Source organism: Lethenteron reissneri, unplaced genomic scaffold (assembly GCF_015708825.2).
Source record: "Lethenteron reissneri isolate LAM-NWPU_2019-01 unplaced genomic scaffold, ASM1570882v1 scaffold_1317, whole genome shotgun sequence".
NCBI classification, from domain to species: Eukaryota; Metazoa; Chordata; class Hyperoartia; order Petromyzontiformes; family Petromyzontidae; genus Lethenteron; species Lethenteron reissneri.
Window position 1 is genome coordinate 12,926 of NW_026891022.1, and position 20,174 is coordinate 33,099.

Below are 20,174 nucleotides of genomic sequence, written 5' to 3' on the forward strand. Positions count from 1 at the left end.
CCTCAGCCCTCTAATCATTGCCTCCTCTTCTACGGTTGCGATATGTGTGTGGATATCCATAGTCTTATTGTGGGGGTCAAAATCGGGAATTCTGACTAGAGCCTTGTCCATCAATTTAAGGGTTTTACTGGTGAATAGGTATTCCGAAAGTTGATCGCCGACAGCGTCATCATCAAACAAGTTATCATCAGGCAATCTGTCACTTTGGTCTGTGCTGTGTCGCTTGTGTTTAAGTGGCGTGCATTTTTTGTGTGCGCGCCCAGTGCCGTGTCGTTCGTGTTGCCATTTCCCTTCAGTTTTTGCCTCTGCCCTTAGTGGAGCATGTCCTGTCGACTTTACTTTAACATTTTCCCTCCCTCTATCTGTGAAGTTGTCAGTCTCACATATTTTTGTTTGCATATGTATCTCTCCATCCCTTCTCTCGAATTGTGAGGGTTTCCCTCTGTCAAGGATTTTTGTTCGATATCCATAATTTTTGTGCGATCAATCCCTGGACTCTGTCCACGTACCCAAGAGTGTGATTTAATGTTACTTCCATATTTATTCTGTGGATTAACGTCTGTGAGTTTCGCTGGTGTCGCGAGCACTGAGTTCTCCTCCCTCTCGAGGGTGTGAGGACATTTCTCCTCGTTTATTAGAGGCGATTTCTCTCCCGTTTCCTTTCCAAAATTTTCCTCATTCCACAATCCCTGTCTGTATGCCTGTGTGGGAAGGCATGAGTCCTGTCCTGCCTTCTCTGCAGTTTTTGCCTCGTGTTCGCCTTTGTTACATCTTATCCAGTCACTTAGTTTCCCTCGAGGTGTGTTCGTGTTATCGATATAGCTCCCTTCCCATATGTCTCCCTGACTGTACTGCTTTGTAACAGATTGGTCGGTACGTTTTAATACGAGTTCCCAGTATCCTGTAACCCATTCAAAAATTATTCTTAATCCCAGCATCTCAAAGTGTGGCGGGAGTTACTTTGACATTCCCTTTCAGAGTGCATATAAAACAATTATCTCACAGAGTGTAGTCAGTTTGACTCGAGCTATTGTTTTTTTCCGATTCAAAGTGCGTACCTCTAACACCATTTATCAGAGGATGCAATTGGTTTGATACGATATTACCTTAATTCCACTGTCTCTGTTTTAACCTGCTATTCTGGGTTTTAACCTTAGAGGGCGTTTTTTAGTTTTCCGCCCGTTCACAATTACCATGCAATGTTCGATCCTGATATTCTGGTTAACACGAAGTGATTCATTCCATCATCCATGCAAAACACTGTCTGCGAGAGATCCCGGACGACGCCACCCATGATGTTGTTTGTGTCGGAATTATGAAATTTTGATGAAAATAATAAAAATTAATAATTTTCCAAAAAATGCGCAAATCGCATTAATTATGTTAATGTGTGTATTAATATGCATAAATTATGATAATGCGTGTGATTATATGCATAAATTATGATAATCGTAGTAATTTATGCGGAGGCTTGCGATTATGTTAATGTGTGCAGTTATGATAATTTGCTTAGTTTCGTTTATCCAGAGTTATCAATCAGGATAACACGATTATCATAGATTCATTTACCGATTATCCTAGTGTGTGTTATAATATTTTAGGTCTCCATTTTCATATCTCATCACAGGATACAGTTGTCAAGAATAAGACAGTTTTGCATGGACTTGGAAGGAACACTCGATATGCTTCTTGATTACAATTTTATTCTAACAAGCACGTGACATTCTATCATGCAGGTTAAACATGCGTCAATAATTCATGGGCAAGATTATGCAATTAACTAAATTGAATGACTAAAAATACTTCTTCATTGGCGAAATTATGCAGTTAACGAAAATGAATGACTAAAACATTTCTTATTCATGCAACTCGACGGCAGCAACTGCTTTGCACGATCAGTTGATATTGAACGCACCACCTCGAAATGGCAACCCTTTTGAAACGCAAAGATCACTTTTTGAAAGTCTTATTCGTGTGCGTGCTGTGTGTGCGTTGTCCTCTCGTAATATTAATTGTGTCGTTAGCTTGTGTGGTGTGGGAGGATACGAACAGCTCCTGCTGCTCCCTCGCTCGGCGTGTCGCTCGGCTTTTGCTCTCTCTCTCTCTCTCCACTGCTGGATTGAGCGGCGTTGGCACGATGTTCCTTGAAGAAACTTGCTTGCTTGGCGCTTGATGGTTCCGGGGGCTTGGTGCTGCTCGTGCGCTCATCTCTTTCTACTGCTAGATGACGAGTTGGCACGATGCTGTCCTTGAAGATGCTCGGTCGCTCGTGTCGCTCGGTGTCGCTCGGTGGCGCAAGGTGTCGCTCGTTGTCGCTCGATGGCGCGCGGTGGCGCACGGAGGCGCACGGTGGCGCAAGGTGGCGCACGGTGGCGCAAGGTGGCGCACGGTCAGCGCTCGTTCAGCGATCTCCGCCTTTCCTGCGGGTTGTTCGCTGGTCGTCACTCTGACGAGGAGCGATGCTTCGTTCGTGGCAGGGTGGACGTTGGCGTCTTTGTTGGCTTCACTCGCAGCTCTGCGACTCAGGGTAGCGATTCTTCTCAGGTGGTGCAGACCTCGGCTTGTAGCTACGCGTCGCTACTTCGCAAACCTCGTCATTCTGAATGACAGGAGCTTCTTCGTTGGCAGCGACGAGGAGAGATGGAGCCACAGCCCTGGAGATCTGTGATGGGGGCCAGAGCCCCTGTCGATCTGAGTTGTATGGATTTTCCTTCGGTTTATATCGGAAAATTCCACTCGGCTTCCCGAGTTGTTCAAAGCTGTGTCATAAAACCTTCCTGTGGGGGTGGACCATCTGCGTCCGTGTGTGTGTCTGTCCGTGTGTTTCGCGTGCGTGTTTGTCCGTGTGTTTATTAGCTTTGAAGACACAGCTGTGTGTGTCGTTCTGGAAGAAAGGGGGTGGGGGTGGGGGCCTCGTGTCGGCTGCTTCAGAAGTTATCCATTAGCCAGACCGATGATTCGCGTTGAGTTAAAAAAAAAACATTCGAATCCATGTTTTGTTACTGAATAATATTTGTCGCGAAAACCTACGCGTTAAGCGAGCTTAACTATTCACTCCCTTGCTCTGGGATCACATCCTTTGTCTCACACAGCTTAAGTTGGTTTGGTTTGGAAGTTGAAATGCGACTTATTTGCTGCTTGGTTATGCCGAAACCGTGTTCACGATGTTTCATCGTGACCCGATCTCCCATGGAAATGTCATTTCCTGGCTTGTGCAATTTTGCTGTCCGTGTTGTGGGAAGACAAAGGCGGTTGTTTCCACGGTGGGAGCACCCGGCGTATGCTTATTTATTCGAAGGCGTGTGTTAATTTCCTTTGAGCCCTTGCCCCAACTTTTATGGGTGTCATTTCCTGGCTTGGTGCCTGTGTGTCGTGATCCTCTCGGAAAGACAAAGGCGGCCGTGTTGCTCGCTTCCCATGGGTGTTGTGTTGGTTAATTTTGAGAGCCTTCTCCGCCCTTGATTTCTCTTCTACTTTAATTCCGTACTTATTATTTGACTTCTTGTGATTATTTGATCTGATATCCCGGCTAGGAATTTTGTTTTGGAGCGAAATCGATGCCATAATTATTCTTTGATGCTTCGGCCCGGCCGTGTAGATATTCTTTAAAGGTAAATAATGTCAGTATTTATTAACAATGATGGGTCGCGATTCTGGTTCAGATTGTCGTCTGGTTTTCAATTGGAGTGAGGATGGATACTGTTTGCTTAATCTTTATGGTTAAGTTGGTAACTTGTGTATTTAACATGGTTCAAAGACCCATCTGTGCTTTTTGTCGTCGATGCTGTTTCTTTGTTAAGAATATAATTATCTCTTCCTCCGTGTCTCCTGGTTCTGCAACCCCCCCGCCTGCAATTCCCCCCCTCCCTTGTTCCTCTTGTGTGAATTTAGGGGAGTTTTTATTACCTTATTGCCCCCCTTTTATGTCCTCTTTCCTTTGAAATGAGGTATGCGCGCATCTGTGGAAGTGTGGGGGCCTCTGTGGAAGTGTGGGGGCGTGTTCGTTCCCACGTGGCCGCGTCTATTAAAAAAACGATATTATCTATGTTGGCAGAATAATTCTTTAAAAAAATAATATAAAAAAAAATAAAAAGGGGGTACATACACAACACCCCCCCCCCCCCCCATTGCCACCGTAGCAAGCAAGCGACTTATGTGGCTTGTGTGTGTATATACGATATGTCTACTAATGTGTAGAGTGTATACAGCACACACATGTACACTTGTACATGAATTTATAACAAAAAAATGCGTGTAATTTGGGTGGCTTCAAAAGATGCCGTTCAGATTTGTAGAGCATCTCTCTGTGCAAACAGCACCTCGCGTTGGCTACGTACGGTGCGAAAGAAGTCCAACATACACACGCACGTTCTGGAGACTTATACAAGATGTGGGGGGGGGGGGGGGCTAAGAGAAGATCAGGCGCATGGCGATTGTTTTAAAATACAAATCGGGAGTCCTGTTGCAATTGTGCCAAAATCAGTGGCAACACAAACACCCGCTTCTAGCCTCCTGGCTCACAGCTGTTCCCTGCAACAATGTTTTGTTGTAAGTTGAATTGTTCTATTGTATGTTTATAATTGTATAGTGTACTGTGCACACCTTGACACATAAGAGTACAGTGCTGACACGCACACCTTGACACTCATACACAGTGACACAAAGCTCTCCCGTGTAGCCTGTAGCAGACTGTTGGGGCAAGGGCTGCTAGCGAGTAGCAGCAGCTATGAAGACTGACACGGCACACGAGGGGGGTGGGTGGCCAGCATCACGCCCGTGGCGATGTTTTGATACTTCACCAGCTACTCATTTGAGGCAGAGTCGACCTAGGGGAGGCCCATGACCGGTTCAGATATTCATCTCAGCCTCATGTGAATGAGTGTTCCGTACTGTTTGGGACTTCCCCCGTGTAGCCCATGGGGTGCGCGCATGTAGACAACGCCACCGGGAAGACAAAGGCGGCCGGGCGGTGCGAACCACCCCACTCGACCTCGTGAGCCAGTGCCGGTAGCCTTCATAGGTGCTGCTCACCAACAGCACTTGCCCCAACAGTCTGTTAAGGCTACACAGAGCAGCTTTGTCTTGGTCTTGTTGCGAGTGGGCGAGTGAGCGAGTTGATGGTCGCATCGGCGGCGAGTGGGTGAGCGAGTTGGCCCAGCCACCCCCCCCCCCCTCCGTGTGTCGTAGCGGTCCTGAGCCTCTTCTAGGTCGACTCGGCCTCAAATGAGTACAGTAGCTGGTGCGGTGTGTAACATCCCCACAGGGGAGACCAAGGCGGCCAGGCGTGGTGCTGGCCACCCACACCCCCTCGTGGGGCTACTCACCAGCAGCACTTGACCCGACAGTCTGTCAAGGCTACACGGGTGACCTTTGTGTGTTTGTGTTTGTGCTCGTTGGCACAGCAGGGGGCACAGGTGGTGCATCAGCCAGTCATCTCGGTCATCTCGGTCAGTCGACCCGTGGCACCTGCTGGGTCTGCCCCGTGACCTCCTGCCACGTGGCCTCAAGGTGCACCTGGCCTGGCACAAGCGTCGTGGTGACGTCACCGCCACTTCGTGGCGAATGGCGCTTGTTGCACCGTAAGCCAGCGTTGATTAAGATGGGGCGCCACGGTGGCTAGGAGATGTTAACTACCTCGCCAGGTCTACAGGAGGTCGTGGGTTCGATCCCCACCCTGATGCCTGCTGCTGTATATTTGGAGTTTGCGTGTCTCACTCCCCCCCCCCCCCCCCCGTGGCCGCGTGGATTTTTCTCTGCGTCCTCCGCTTCCCCCCCTCCACATCTCGAATCAAACACCGCGCGGTTTCAGTGCTCAGCTGCTGTGCTATCAGTGTCCACACGACGATGATGATGATGACGATGAGCCACCTCTGTTGAGCCATCACGCGATAGCCAGGGCCGCTTCTGTCAGACAAGCCGGGCTCACCTGGTGAAATAACACAAACACTTTGATCAGCGCCAGCACCAGCGCCCGCCCGCCTTTGTCTCCCCAGTCCCGTGTCAATGTAAGCGCCGGACACGTGCCTTTTGAGTGATTACGTGTCGACGTTTTATTTCTGAAGCAGTGCGGAGATTTGGGGAGGGGGAGGGGGGAGGGGGGCGGGGGGGGGGAAGTCATTACATTGGAAGGGTTGCCCAATCGCACACAAAGCAACCAATTTAGTTGATAAATTGACGGACGTTGTTGACTCGCGGATGCACCAATAAATATTCTCCAGGTTGCACAGATTTCCCAGGTTCAAGGTTTCATAGATTTCCCAGGCTTCTTCAAGACGGCGACCGCACAACAAACACAGCGGATGACAGCCGGGGGGAGAGAACAGCAGGGGGAGGGGAACACAGGTTGCACACCCATCGCTCCCATCACCCCGATTACCATCGCCCCCATCGCCCCGGCACCATCGCCCCGGCACCATCGCCCCGTCACCGCGTGACCCCCCCGCACCCCCGCCCACCGCCCCCTTTCACCGGCACGTGCATGCGAGCGCAACCATGCCCATGTACAGCTTGTAGACGATGCCGCCGTGGGGCTCCCACACGAGCATGCCGATGGCGCCGTAGCGAGAGGGCACGCAGGCGGCCCGCCCCACGCCCAGCTCCGGGCGGACCTCCTCCACGGTGGCGCGCACCGCCGCGTGTTGGGCTCTCCCGGGGCTTGCAGGAGGAGGCCGCGGGGACAGCCCCCCGCGGCAGTCGCCCGCCTCGTAGCTTCGCGGCTCAAACACCCACCGCTCCCAGCCCAGGTCGGCGAAGTTGATCGTCAGGTTGCGCAGGCGGCAGCCGTTGGGGTAGGCGCCCAAGTAGTGGCGCGCTGACGGCTGCTCTGCTGCTGCTCCTGCTGCTGCTCCTGCTGCCGCTCCTGCTCCTGCCGCTGCCGCAACTGCCGCCGCCGCAGCTGGCTGCCGCTGCAGCCGCTTGAAGTTCCGCAGGAGCTGCTGGTGGGGGGACAATGCCGAGGAGGCGGATTGACGCCGATTTGGGGGCTCGTGCGGGTCGAGCCCCTTGGGCGGCGAGCGCGCCACCCTGCGGCGGCGCCTCCTCCTCGCTCTCCCGGAGGGGCACGGGGCCCACCGGAGGCCCTCGTCGCACCCCCAGGGCCCGCTTCCGGAGCTCCGCTTCAAGGCGGCGGCGGCGGGGGCCGTCGTCGTCGTTACCGCCGGCAGGACGTCGTCCGAGTAGAGGAGGAGAAACGGCGTCACGGCGGCGCGACGAGGGACGCAGCTCCAGGCCACGCGCAGCACCAGCGGCGAGGAGGAGGAGGGAGACGGAGAGGAGGAGGAGGAGTAGGAGGGAGACGGAGAGGAGGAGGAGGAGTAGGAGGGAGACGGAGAGGAGGAGGAGTAGGAGGGAGACGAAAAGGAGGAGGAGGAGGAGGGAGACGAAGAGGAGGAGGAGGAGGGAGACGGAGAGGAGGAGGAGGATGGAGAGGAGGAGGCGGGAGACAGAGAGGCGGCAGGGTGGCCCAAGAGGCGCGACACGGGCCCCGTGACGTCCACCTGGAACCACTCGCCGCCCAGCGACACCCTCGTCGTCGTCGTCGCCGTCGCCACGGGAGCCTCCGGCTCGGGGTCGTCCGAGACGGGGTCCCCGTTGAGGCTCTGCGCAAGGTCTGGGTCGGAGTCCAGCTCAGGTTTGGGTGTCGGTTGAGGGCTCTGGCCGGGGCTTGGCACCGTCTCGGGGTTTGAGTTTGGCTCCAGGTTGGGGTCACCGCTGGGCTCTGGGTCGTCCGCGGGCTCCGAGGCCCCGTGGTCCGCTCCGACGGAACTCCCCGGCAACACCTGAGAACACGGAAGGGCGGCGGTGGTCCAAGTGGGACCGTCTCGTCAGCGGCCCGGTTCACCCCCCGTCACAATCACCGCTGGTGGACGGTCACAGATGTTCATCGGTAAAGAACCCCCCCCACCCCCCTCTCAGATGCGGGTCACAGATGTTCATCGGTAAAGAACCCCCCCCCCCCCCTCAGATGCGCGTCACAGATGCTGGATAACGATTGGCCCATTCCAGTGAAGGCAGCTTGCCCCTCCCCTGATCCCATCTGCTTCAATGCTGCTTCCACCTCTTCATCCGCGTCTTCTAGCACAGGGTAAGGAAGTTGCTACGGTGGTAAAGTGCGATAACGGGGTAAAAAGCACCAATCTTCTCTCTCTGACAGCCACCAATCACGGAGCGGTGACACGCGGGGTAACACGTGGGGTACTGTGCAAGTAACAAGGTAACACGCGGGGTACTGTGCTAGTAACAAGGTAACACGGGGGGTAACACGTGGGGTACTGTGTTAGTAACAAGGTAACACGTGGGGTACTGTGTTAGTAACAAGGTAACACGTGGGGTAACACGCGGGGTAACACGTGGGGTACTGTGTTAGCAGCGGGGTTAACACGTGGTGTCACGTGGTGACGTGTTAGTTACGGGGTAGCAGGTGTAGTGGGGTGGGGGTAATGGGGGGGGGGGGTCACGTGGTGTCACGTGGTCACCCGCAGGGAGCAGGGGGCGTGGCCGTCCCCAGGGTAGACGAGGACCGCGCGCTGCAGCAGCTCCCCGCGCGGCACCACACGCAGGTCAAAGGTCACCACCTCGGCTACGCACCCGGGTCAAGGGGGTCAACAGGTCAAGGGGTCAACAGGGCATAGGGTCAAGGGGTGGAACTATCGCACGGGGTTGTACAGCGGGGCGGGAGTCGCGCGAGGCCGTCTTTGTCTCCCCAGTGGCGAAGTTAAAACACGTCGCACTTTTGAGGCTGAGTCGACCCAGGGGAGGATCCAGTCCGGCTCAGATAATTATCGTGACTCGGGTTGGCCAGGAACAGGAATCGAACCCACTCACCCTCCCACTCACCCTCCCACCCACTCTCACCCTCCCTCTCTCTCCCACCCACCCTCCCACCCTCCCACCCACCTGTGCCCGCGATGTCCCCAGGGCTGGGCTGTTGCGTGCGGGCGTCACGAGTCTCGCCGTGTGCCGGGGAGGGCGCTGGGACCGCCCCGCGGCCTCCCGTGCGCGTCCACCTCCCGCCGGAAAGAGCGCCCCGCATGAAGCGCACGTGGTCGTCGTTGTCGTTGTGGTCGTGGTTGTTGTGGTTGTTGTGGTTGAGAGAGACAAGGCGGCCACACTCTCAGCATCGCCTCCTCCTGCTGCTGCTCCTGCTGCAGCTGCTGCGCCGTTCTCTGCACCGGCGCAGGCGGCGAGACCGAGGAAGCAGGCGACACAGAGGCCGCCAGGCAGCAGCAACAACAACAATCCCCTAGGCTTCACCACCACCCATCATCATCTTCATCTCACTAGAACTATTCTCCTTGCCGCTGTGCGCTCCTCTCGCCCGGGAGTGTCTCGAGGCGGCAGCAGCAGCCGCCCGCTGCGCCACGCGGAGTTGGTTTGTCTCCGCTGCTCGCGACGTCGCCCGCTGCTGCTTGCTGCTGCTCGAGACTTCCCGCAGGGAGCGCCACGTGCCGCGCCTCCATCTTTATAGCGCCCACTCCGCTTGGGGGAGGGAGGTGGGGGCTGGTGATGGCGTGTGTCTGGGGGAGGGGTCACGGGTGCGTGGCTAGCAGGCCACGGGTGGGAGGGATTAGAGGGGGCGGGCTAGCAGGCCACGGGTGGGAGGGGTTAGATGGGGGCGTGGCTAGCAGGCCACGGGTGGGAGGGTTAGATGGGGGCGTGGCTAGCAGCCACGGGTGGAGGGGTTAGATGGGGGCGTGGCTAGCAGGCCACGGGTGGGAGGGGTTAGATGGGGGCGTGGCTAGCAGGCCACGGGTGGGAGGGGTTAGATGGGGGCGTGGCTAGCAGGCCACGGGTGGGAGGGGTTAGATAGGGGCGTGGCTAGCAGGCCACGGGTGGGAGGGATTAGATGGGGGCGTGGCTAGCAGGCCACGGGTGGGAGGGATTAGATGGGGGCGTGGCTAGCAGGCCACGGGTGGGAGGGGTTAGAATGGGGTGGCTAGCAGGCCACGGGTGGGAGGGGTTAGAAGGGGGCGTGGCTAGCAGGCCACGGGTGGGAGGGGTTAGAATGGGGCGTGGCTAGCAGGCCACGGGTGGGAGGGTTAGATGGGGCGTGGCTAGCAGGCCACGGGTGGGAGGGGTTAGATGGGGGCGTGGCTAGCAGCCACGGGTGGGAGGGGTTAGATGGGGCGTGGCTAGCAGGCCACGGGTGGGAGGTTAGATGGGGGCGTGGCTAGCAGGCCACGGTGGGAGGGGTTAGATAGGGGCGTGGCTAGCAGGCCACGGGTGGGAGGGATAGGGGGGCGTGGCTAGCAGGCCACGGGTGGGAGGGATTAGATGGGGGCGTGGCTAGCAGGCCACGGGTGGGAGGGTTAGAATGGGGCGTGGCTAGCAGGCCACGGGTGGGAGGGGTTAGAAGGGGCGTGGCTAGCAGGCCACGGGTGGGAGGGGTTAGAATGGGGCGTGGCTAGCAGGCCACGGGTGGGAGGGGTTAGAATGGGGCGTGGCTAGCAGGCCACGGGTGGGAGGGGTTAGAATGGGGCGTGGCTAGCAGGCCACGGGTGGGAGGGAGGTTGAGTGAGCAGCAGGGTTGGTGTGTAGTTGAGTACTGAGTGGCTCGGTGAGTGAGTGTTGGGTGGTGAAGTGAGTTGGGTGGGTGTGATTGAGTAAGTTGAGGGTTGGGTGAGCAATGAATTGTGTGGTGTGTTTTTTGTTCGTGATTTTGGGTGAGTGAGTGGGTGAGTGAGTGGGTGGAGTGGGGTGAGTAAGTGGGTGGGTGAGTGGGTGAGTGAGTGAGTGGGTGCGTGGGTGAGTGAGTGAGTGGGTGAGTGGGTGAGTGAGTGAGTGAGAGTGAGTGGGTGAGTGGGTGGGGTGGGTGAGCAAGTGGGTGAATGGGTGTTGTGGATGAGTGTCGTAGGGTGAGCAAGTGGCTAACTGAGTGAGTGAGTGGCTGGCTGGGTGGGTGAGTTGTTGACTGAGTGGGGTCAGTGTAAGTTGATGTGGCAGGCCACTGTTAGTATTCAGTGGCATATTAAACTGCTGACTTCGCTATTTCTGAGTTTTCTTCCCCCACAAACACCACTTCACCCACAACCAGGTGCCCTTTTTTTACTAAAATACCAAAAAAATTCGTTTGAACAAAACGATTCCGACAAAATGTTGAGGCGGTAAAGTGAATTAAAAACTCACAATGAGCTGAATTATCTGTGTCGTGTTATTGTGTCTTTAGCACGCAGCCTCGCCCCCCTCCCTTGCACCCCCCCCTCCACCAGCCCCCCCCCTCCACCCTCTTGCACCCTCCCCACCCCCCTCCACCCGCCCCGCCCCTCCACCCTCCCCCCTCCACCCTCCACCCGCCCCGCCCCTCCACCCGCCCCATTGCACCCCCCTCCACCCCCCCGCCCCTCCCCCTCCACCCTCTCTACCCCGCCCCCCTCCACCCCCCCCTCCACCCGCCCCCACCCGCCCCGCCCCCCTCCACCCCCCCCCCGCGTCTCTCCGTGAAGGTTGAAAGCTTCTCAGCCGCCGCCATTTCAGTCTCCGACCGACGGCGCGAACAGCAGCAGCAGGGCAGTGAGATGGTGTAGAGGCCGCCCCGCACACACACACACCACACACACCACCACCACCACCCACACACCACCACACACACACCACCACCACACACACTCCCACCACACACAACACCACACACCACCACACACACCACACACACACCACCACCACACACACCACCCCACACAACCACCACACACACTACCACCACCACCCCACCACCACCACACACACCACCACACACACCACCACCACCACACACACTCCCACCACACAACACCACACACCACCACAACACCACCACCACACCACACACCACCACCACCACACACACACCACCACACACACCACCACACACCCTACCACCACACACACCACCACCACCACACACACCACCACACACACTCCCACCACACACAACACCACACACCACCACACACCACCACACACACCCACACACACCTACACACACCTACACGCACACACATACACACACATACACACACGCACAGACGCACAACACACACGCGCGTGTGTGTCTGTGTGTGTCGTGTGTGTATGCGTGTCTGTGTGTCTGTGTGTGTGTCTGTGTGTGTGCGTGTGTGTCTGTGTGTGCGTGTGTGTGTCTGTGTGTGTCTGTGTGTCTGTGTGTGTGTCGTGGTGTGCGTGTGTGTCTGTGCGTGTGTGTGCGTGTGTGTCTGTGTGTGTGTGTCTGTGTGTGTGTCTGTGTGTGTCTGTGTGTCTGTGTGTGTGTCTGTGTGTGTGCGTTGTGTGTGTGCGTGTGTGTGTCTGTGTGTGTGTGTGTCTGTGTGTCTGTGTGTGTGTCTGTGTGTGTCTGTGCGTGTGTGTGCGTGTGTGGTCTGTGTGTGTGTCTGTGTGTGTGTCTGTGTGTGTGTGTGTGTGCGTGTGTGTGCGTGTGTGTGTCTCTGTGTGTGTGTCTGTGCGTGTATGCGTGTGTGTCTGTGTGTGTGTGTCTGTGTGTGTGTGTCTGTGTGTGTGTCTGTGTGTGTGTGTGTGTCTGTGTGTGTGTCTGTGCGTGTGTGTGTCTGTGATGTCTGTGCGTGTGTGTGTCTGTGTGTGTGTCTGAGTGCGGATTTGGTGGGGGGGGGGGTCATTGCGTGTGTTGTTGTTGTCGTCGTCGCAGCAAGCGGGCGCCATGACGGAGTACAAGCTGGCGGTGGTGGGCGCTGAAGGCGTTGGCAAGAGCGCCCTCACCATCCGGCTCGCCCACAACCACTTTGTGGACGACTACGACCCCACCATCGGGGTGAGCGCCGGCGGCCGCGTCGTGTTTTAGCACCGCAGTGGCCCATCCACCCACCTGCTCGACCACCTCACCCACCCAATAACCCACCCACCCATCCACCCACCTGCTCACCCCGCTCGCCCACCTCACCCACCCAATAACCCACCCATCCACCCACCTGCTCACCCGCTCGCCCACCTCACCACCCAATAACCCACCCATCCACCCAATAACCCACTCACCCACCCACCCACCTGCTCGACCACCTCACCCACCCAATAACCCACCCAACCATCCACCCACCTGCTCACCCGCTCGCCCACCTCACCCACCCAATAACTCACCCACCCCCCAATACCCACTCACCCACCCACCCACCTGCTCACCCACCTCACCCACCCAATAACCCCCCAATAACTCACCCACCCATCCACCCACCTGCTCACCCACCTCACCCACCCAATAACCCACCCACGCACCCAATAACTCACCCACCCATCCACCACCTGCTCACCCACCTCACCCACCCAATAACCCACCCAATAACTCACCACCCATCCACCCACCTGCTCACCCACCTCACCCACCCAATAACCCACTCACCCACCATCCACCCACCTGCTCACCCGCTCTCTCTCGTCGACCTGCTCACCCAACCGCCTACTCACCCACCCATCTACCTCCTCACCCACCCACCTACTCGCCCCCCACCCACTCGCCTACTCATCTGCTCACCCACCCACCTACTACTCGCCTAGTTACCCACTCGCCCACCCACCTACTCGCCCACCCACTTGCCCACCTACTCACCCACCCACCTACTCGCCCACCCACTTGCCCACCTACTGACCCACCCACCTATTCACCCACCCACCTACTCTACTCGCCCACCCACCTACTCGCCCATCCACTGCCCACCCACTCGCCTACTCATCTGCTCACCCACCACCTACTCACCCACCCACCTACTCACCCACCCACTCGCCCACCCACTCGCCCACCCACTCGCGCACCACCACTCGCCCCACCCACTCGCCCACCCACTCGCGCACCCACTCGCCCACCCACTCGCCCACCCACTCGCCCACCCACTCGCCCACCCACTCGCCCACCCACTCGCCCACCCACGCCCACCCACTCGCCCATCCACTCGCCCACCCACTCGCCCACCCACTCGCGCACCTCGTGTGTCGTGCCGCCCTGCACAGGTGCCGCTGCTGCTGCGTCTGTGTCTGCAGCAGTCAGTTCTCCTGTGACGCGGTTGTCGCTGCGTTCTTAAAGAACCCCCCCCCCCCCAGATGATAATAAATAAATGTATAATCCAGGGGTCGAGCACGCTCCGCGATCAAACACGTGCGGCGCGCAACGCGGGCCGAAGAGACCCAAGAGGCACGTGGAGTAGCGTTGGGTTCTTAACCTTCACTGCGGACTCGCCACCCCCTTGGTTGTCAGTCGTAAAGAAAGCTGCGATGTTGACAACGACTTCTAGACTCTAGAGGGTGTTGGTGAAACAAAGAAAGCTGCGATGTTGACAACGACCTCTAGACTCTAGAGGGTGTTGGTGAAACAAAGTTGCGTACTCCGTTGCCTCGTGGCTCAATTTGTGTTTTCGACGATTTGACCTTGGGGGGGGGGGGGTGGCGAGATGCGCCCCAGGTTCACATCCAGCAGCATCCCGACGCCGCCGGCGTGCGACGACGCTGCGAGGCACGTCCACGTCGCGCGACGCATCTGCGAGGCTAATCATTCCCGGTGTTGGGGATGGGGGGGTGGGGGCATTCTCCGTGCGTGCCTCGGCGCAGGACTCGTACCCGAAGCAGCGGGTGGTGGTCGATGGCGAGACCTGTCTGCTGGACATCCTGGACACGGCCGGGAGCAAGAGTACAGCGACATGCTGGAGCAGTTCATGCACGAGGGCGAGGGCTTCCTGTGCGTCTTCGCCGTCAACAACTCCAAGTCCTTCGAGGACATCCCCGGTACAGGTGGGTTGGTGTGGCTGACTGCAGCTACTGTAGCAAGTCAATTGCAGTGAACACGAATTGTTGTTATCTTGCCGGGTAAGGCCGCACTGAGCCGTGTAGTTCTTTTTCAAAAGCGATCACAAATGATAACCACGACTAAGTGGCTTATCATCGTGTGGAAATCTACTAGCAGCAGCCAAATCCACGCGACCACGGTTGAGAGGGAGACAGAGAGAGAGACACGGGGGCGTAGCGGTGGGGCTGGTTGGAGGGAGACAGAGAGAGAGACACGGGGGGCGTAGCGGTGGGGCTGGTTGAGGGAGACAGAGAGAGACACGGGGGCGTAGCGGTGGGGCTGGTTGGAGGGAGACGGAGAGAGACACGGGGGCGTAGCGGTGGGGCTGGTTGGGAGGGAGACAGAGAGAGAGACACGGGGGCGTAGCGGTGGGGCTGGTTGGGAGGGAGACAGAGAGAGAGACACGGGGGGCGTAGCGGTGGGGCTGGTTGAGGGAGACGAGAGAGAGACACGGGGGGCGTAGCGGTGGGGCTGGTTGGGAGGGAGACAGAGAGAGAGACACGGGGGGCGTAGCGGTGGGGCTGGTTGAGAGGGAGACAGAGAGAGAGACACGGGGGGCGTAGCGGTGGGGCTGGTTGAGGGAGACAGAGAGAGACACGGGGGGCGTAGCGGTGGGTTGGAGGGAGACGAGAGAGAGACACGGGGGGTAGCGGTCGGGCTGGTTGGGAGGGAGAGAGAGACGTGCAGACTCCAAATATACAGCAGCAACAGGCATCGTCAGCGGTCACGACGGTCGTGGCTTTTGTTGTTGATGTGCTTGTGTAATCTGGGGTGCACGCCACCCCCAGGGCTTGTGAGATGCGGCCAGATTTTATTCAGAAGGTAAATCGAAACAAATGAAGCCATGGGGCAAGTGAGTACGCAACTTTGTTTCGTCAACAACACTCTACGTCACTGTGTTTCTTATTGAGAAACAAAGTGGATGTCAAGGCTGCGGTCAAGGTTAAGAAGCACTTGTTCAGAGGCAGGGGGATCTTTGAAGGAGGAGATTGGAGGGAGAACTACAACATGGGGAAGGTTTGGGAATCGGAGGGATGATTTACAGGGGAGGGGGACTGAGACCCCGACCTCTGCCGTGGCTTCCGTGCGCAGGGAACAGATCCAGCGCGTCAAGGGCTCGGAGGACGTGCCGATGGTGCTGGTGGGGAACAAGTGCGGCGTGCCCACGCGGACCGTGGACACGAAGCAGGCGCAGGAGCTGGCGCAAGGCTACGGCATCCCCTTCGTGGAGACCTCCGCCAAGACCCGGCAGGCACGCGGACGCCGGGGGAGAGAGGGGGGGGCAGCTGGGGGGTTGGTGAGTAGCCAGGGGGAATAAGTGGCGGCCGGTGGGAATGTGGTGCGCTGCGCCGTGAACCCGGCGGTCCAGGGAGTTCCCACGTGCCTGGGGCCGTGGCCTGTGTGAGACTACCCGTGTTGGGTCTGCGTGTCCGTCTGTGTGTGAGGCTACCCGTGTTGGGTCTGCGTGTCCGTCTGTGTGTGAGGCTACCCGTGTTGGGTCTGCGTGTCCGCCTGTGTGTGAGACTACCCGTGTTGGGTCTGCGTGTCCGCCTGTGTGTGAGACTACCCGTGTTGGGTCTGCGTGTCTGCCTGTGTGTGAGACTACCCGTGTTGGGTCTGCGTGTCCGCCTGTGTGTGTGCTACCCGTGTTGGGTCTGCGTGTCCGCCTGTGTGTGAGGCTACCCGTGTTGGGTCTGCGTGTCCGCCTGTGTGTGTGACTACCCGTGTTGGGTCTGCGTGTCCGCCTGTGTGTGAGGCTACCCGTGTTGAGTCTGCGTGTCCGCCTGTGTGTGAGGCTACCCGTGTTGGGTCTGCGTGTCTGCCTGTATGTGAGGCTACCCGTGTTGGGTCTGCGTGTCCGCCTGTGTGAGACTACGCGTGTTGGGTCTGCGTGTCCGCCTGTGTGTGTGGCTACCCGTGTTGGGTCTGCGTGTCCGCCTGTGTGTGAGGCTACCCGTGTTGGGTCTGCGTGTCTGCCTGTGTGTGAGGCTACCCGTGTTGGGTCTGCGTGTCCGCCTGTGTGTGAGGCTACCCGTGTTGGGTCTGAGTGTCCGCCTGTGTGTGAGGCTACCCGTGTTGGGTTTGCGTGTCCGCCTGTGTGTGTGGCTACCCGTGTTGGGTCTGCGTGTCCGCCTGTGTGTGAGGCTACCCGTGTTGGGTCTGCGTGTCTGCCTGTGTGTGAGGCTACCCGTGTTGGATCTGCGTGTCCGCCTGTGTGTGAGGCTACCCGTGTTGGGTCTGAGTGTCCGCCTGTGTGTGAGGCTACCCGTGTTGGGTCTGCGTGTCCGCCTGTGTGTGAGGCTACCCGTGTTGGGTCTGCGTGTCTGCCTGTATGTGAGGCTACCCGTGTTGGGTCTGCGTGTCCGCCTGTGTGAGGCTATCCGTGTTGGGTCTGCGTGTCCGCCTGTGTGTGTGAGGCTACCCGTGTTGGGTCTGCGTGTCTGCCTGTGTGTGAGACTACCCGTGTTGGGTCTGCGTGTCCGCCTGTGTGTGAGGCTACCCGTGTTGGGTCTGCGTGTCTGCCTGTGTGAGACTACCCGTGTTGGGTCTGCGTGTCCGCCTGTGTGTGAGGCTACCCGTGTTGGGTCTGCGTGTCTGCCTGTGTGTGAGACTACCCGTGTTGGGTCTGCGTGTCCGCCTGTGTGTGAGGCTACCCGTGTTGGGTCTGCGTGTCTGCCTGTGTGAGACTACCCGTGTTGGGTCTGCGTGTCTGCGCGTCTCTGCACGTGCCGAGTCGGTCCCGTACGAGAGCACGTGGCCCTCCCTCTAACAAACTCCCTCCGGTGGCGGCCACTGCGTGCGTCTGTCCTGCAGGGCGTGGAAGATGCCTTCTGCACCCTGGTGCGCGAGATCCGCAAGTACAAGGAGCGCCGCGTGAGCAAAGACGTGTGCAAGAAAAGAAAGAAATCGAAGAGGAGGAAGTGCCGCCTCATGTGAATTTCATTTCCCCTCCCACCCGCCCCATTCCTCCTCCCTGCCTCTCCCCTCCCTCCTCCGACGGTGACGAGAGAACGACAACCACCAGCCACCATGTCCGGTGAAGACGCGGTGCGCAACGACTCCAAAGCCGCCCACTGCAATCTTGGGAGGGAGGGGGGAGGTGCTGCGGAGGTGGTTGTTGTGTATTTCTCGAACGCGAGCGAGCGAATCGGTGAGCGCGGAGGTTTGCGTTTGGTGGGAAAAAACGGGAAAAAAAACGAATAAAATGTAAAACGTTGGGCTAAGACGATTGTTTTTGTTTGCGCTTGTGGAAAATGCCTGGTGAAAATGATTTGATGGTGGTGGTGGTGGTGATGATGTTGATGATTGTTGCTGCTGTTTGCCGGATATACAAGTGGGGTCTGTCATTATTTACCACCACACTCTGGATTTGTTCTGGGATACTCTGGACAGAAAGAAATACTTTCCCCCTCCACCCACCACCACTCTCTCCCCGTGGAGATGTTTACTCACTCGCCTGGTACGCAGGAGGTCGTGGGTTCGTACCCGACCCTGACGCCTGCTGCTGCTGTATATTTGGAGTTGGCGTGTTCACTCCTCCCCGTGGTCGCGTGGAATCGACATCACCACGCGGTTCGGATTATCCCACGCGAGTGATGACGACGATCTGCCACTTGGTGTGGGCTATCATTTGTGGCTGGCCAGGTGGCTTCATTTCTATAGCACTTCGTGCAAAAAATGCTTTGCAGGCATGAACAATACAAGTTTAATTGTAGGCAAAATAAAAATCACATTGTAACAAATTTTGAGCAAAGAACTAATAAAAAAAACCACGTGGTTTAAATCCTATTCAAAGCAAGTTTAAAATCACTTTTTATGTTTTAAAAAGTGCTTTGATTTTGAAGAAGCCCCAAGAGCTACCACACAGCCTTACCGTGGGACCTCCTTTGTTACCAACATATGATGAGAGGTTTTTTCTGGCAACAAAACAGCTGCGTCAAGATGTTCAAACACCAAAGTGGGATCTTCTACAAGGAATCCCGCTGCCATTTGTGGCCACGTCACTTCTGCTCTGCAGCTCGGCGCGCTTCAGCTGGTACAACACAACACGTGGTGCAGGTAGTGGGGACAATATGTTCCACACTGCCCACCAGGATTGGTTGTCTGTCGTGCATATAATAATATAAACAGCGAACGGATGTGGGGTCTGTGTGTGTGTGCGAGCGAGCGAACGGGGATGTGGGTCTGTGTGTGGTAGCCCATACAGTCTCGGTGGTTTTGAAGTCCTTGGCTTAATTAGGAATTGCTCATTCTTCGGGATTGATGAATTTGCAATGATTGCAGTAGTCTTATGTTCCAAAGTATTAGTTGGATCTCGTTTGATTGGCCGTGTCGGGTGGTGGAGGGTTACGACACATTTATAAATAACGCGATCTCACCCAAAAACGTTGAGTATGAATAATATTGGTCGCCAATGCCTTACACGTGTTAAACATGTCTTTTAAAGAATACAAGTCGATTTTGGGTAGCAGATGAGAAAGCAAAAATCTAAATTCCAAATGCAATTTCACAAGTTCAGTTATAAAACAGGTCCTGTGGCTTTAAGTAAAATAACTGTAAGTACTGAATATCTATTAATGTTTTAATGTCATTGAATAACTGCACACTCAACAAATTGAAAATCAACAAAACATTACTGAAGATGCAATAGCACGGCTTGTACTGCCGTCGGGTACACACGCAGTCACATTTCTGTTGATGAATAAAAACACAATTTTCATTTATTATTGAGCACGACTGCTTTGTCGCAGCTGCTCGTGACCCCAAGCACGAGTGTCCGTGTTGGGCTGCTGCATGCTGGGGCGTCTCTCTCTCCCCTTCAGCTTTCAAAATTCACCACTGCGGGCAAATGCAGGCAATACATTCGGGGCATTGAATTCGGAGCGCTGAATTCGAGGCATTGAATTCGACATGCAGTCCCAACATGAACAATAAAAACTTGGGTTGTCTAAGAAGAATGTCACTGGCTGGCCTCTGCACAATAGAATTATATGGCGATGTCACTCAAAAGTTTCACTACAAACTGCACACACAACAGGCATTTACTAATAAACAAAAACATTCCACTAGCATAGGGTAGCACCACACACTTTCCATCTACAGTGAGGGAAACAAGTATTTGATCCCCTGCTGATTTTGTACGTTTGCCCACTGACAAAGAAATGATAAGTCTATAATTTTAATGGTGGGTTTATTTGAACAGTGAGAGACAGAATAACAACAACAAAATCCAGAAAAACGCATGTCAAAAATGTTATAAATTGATTTGCATTTTGTCTCAAATACACAAGATGGTGAGTGTGCAGAATGTCCGTCAATGAGCGATGGGAATTCTCTTTGGCATAACTTCACATCTCATCCAGCTCTGCACAGCCGACTGAGATCCCCAGACCCAGCTTGT

The 20,174-nt window shown here is 56.3% G+C and overlaps 1 pseudogene; it reads left to right on the plus strand.

Moving 5' to 3' along the window:
- Positions 1–12,646: 12,646 nt before the first annotated feature.
- Positions 12,647–17,805, plus strand: LOC133361980 (GTPase KRas-like; annotated as a pseudogene).
- Positions 17,806–20,174: the final 2,369 nt, after the last annotated feature.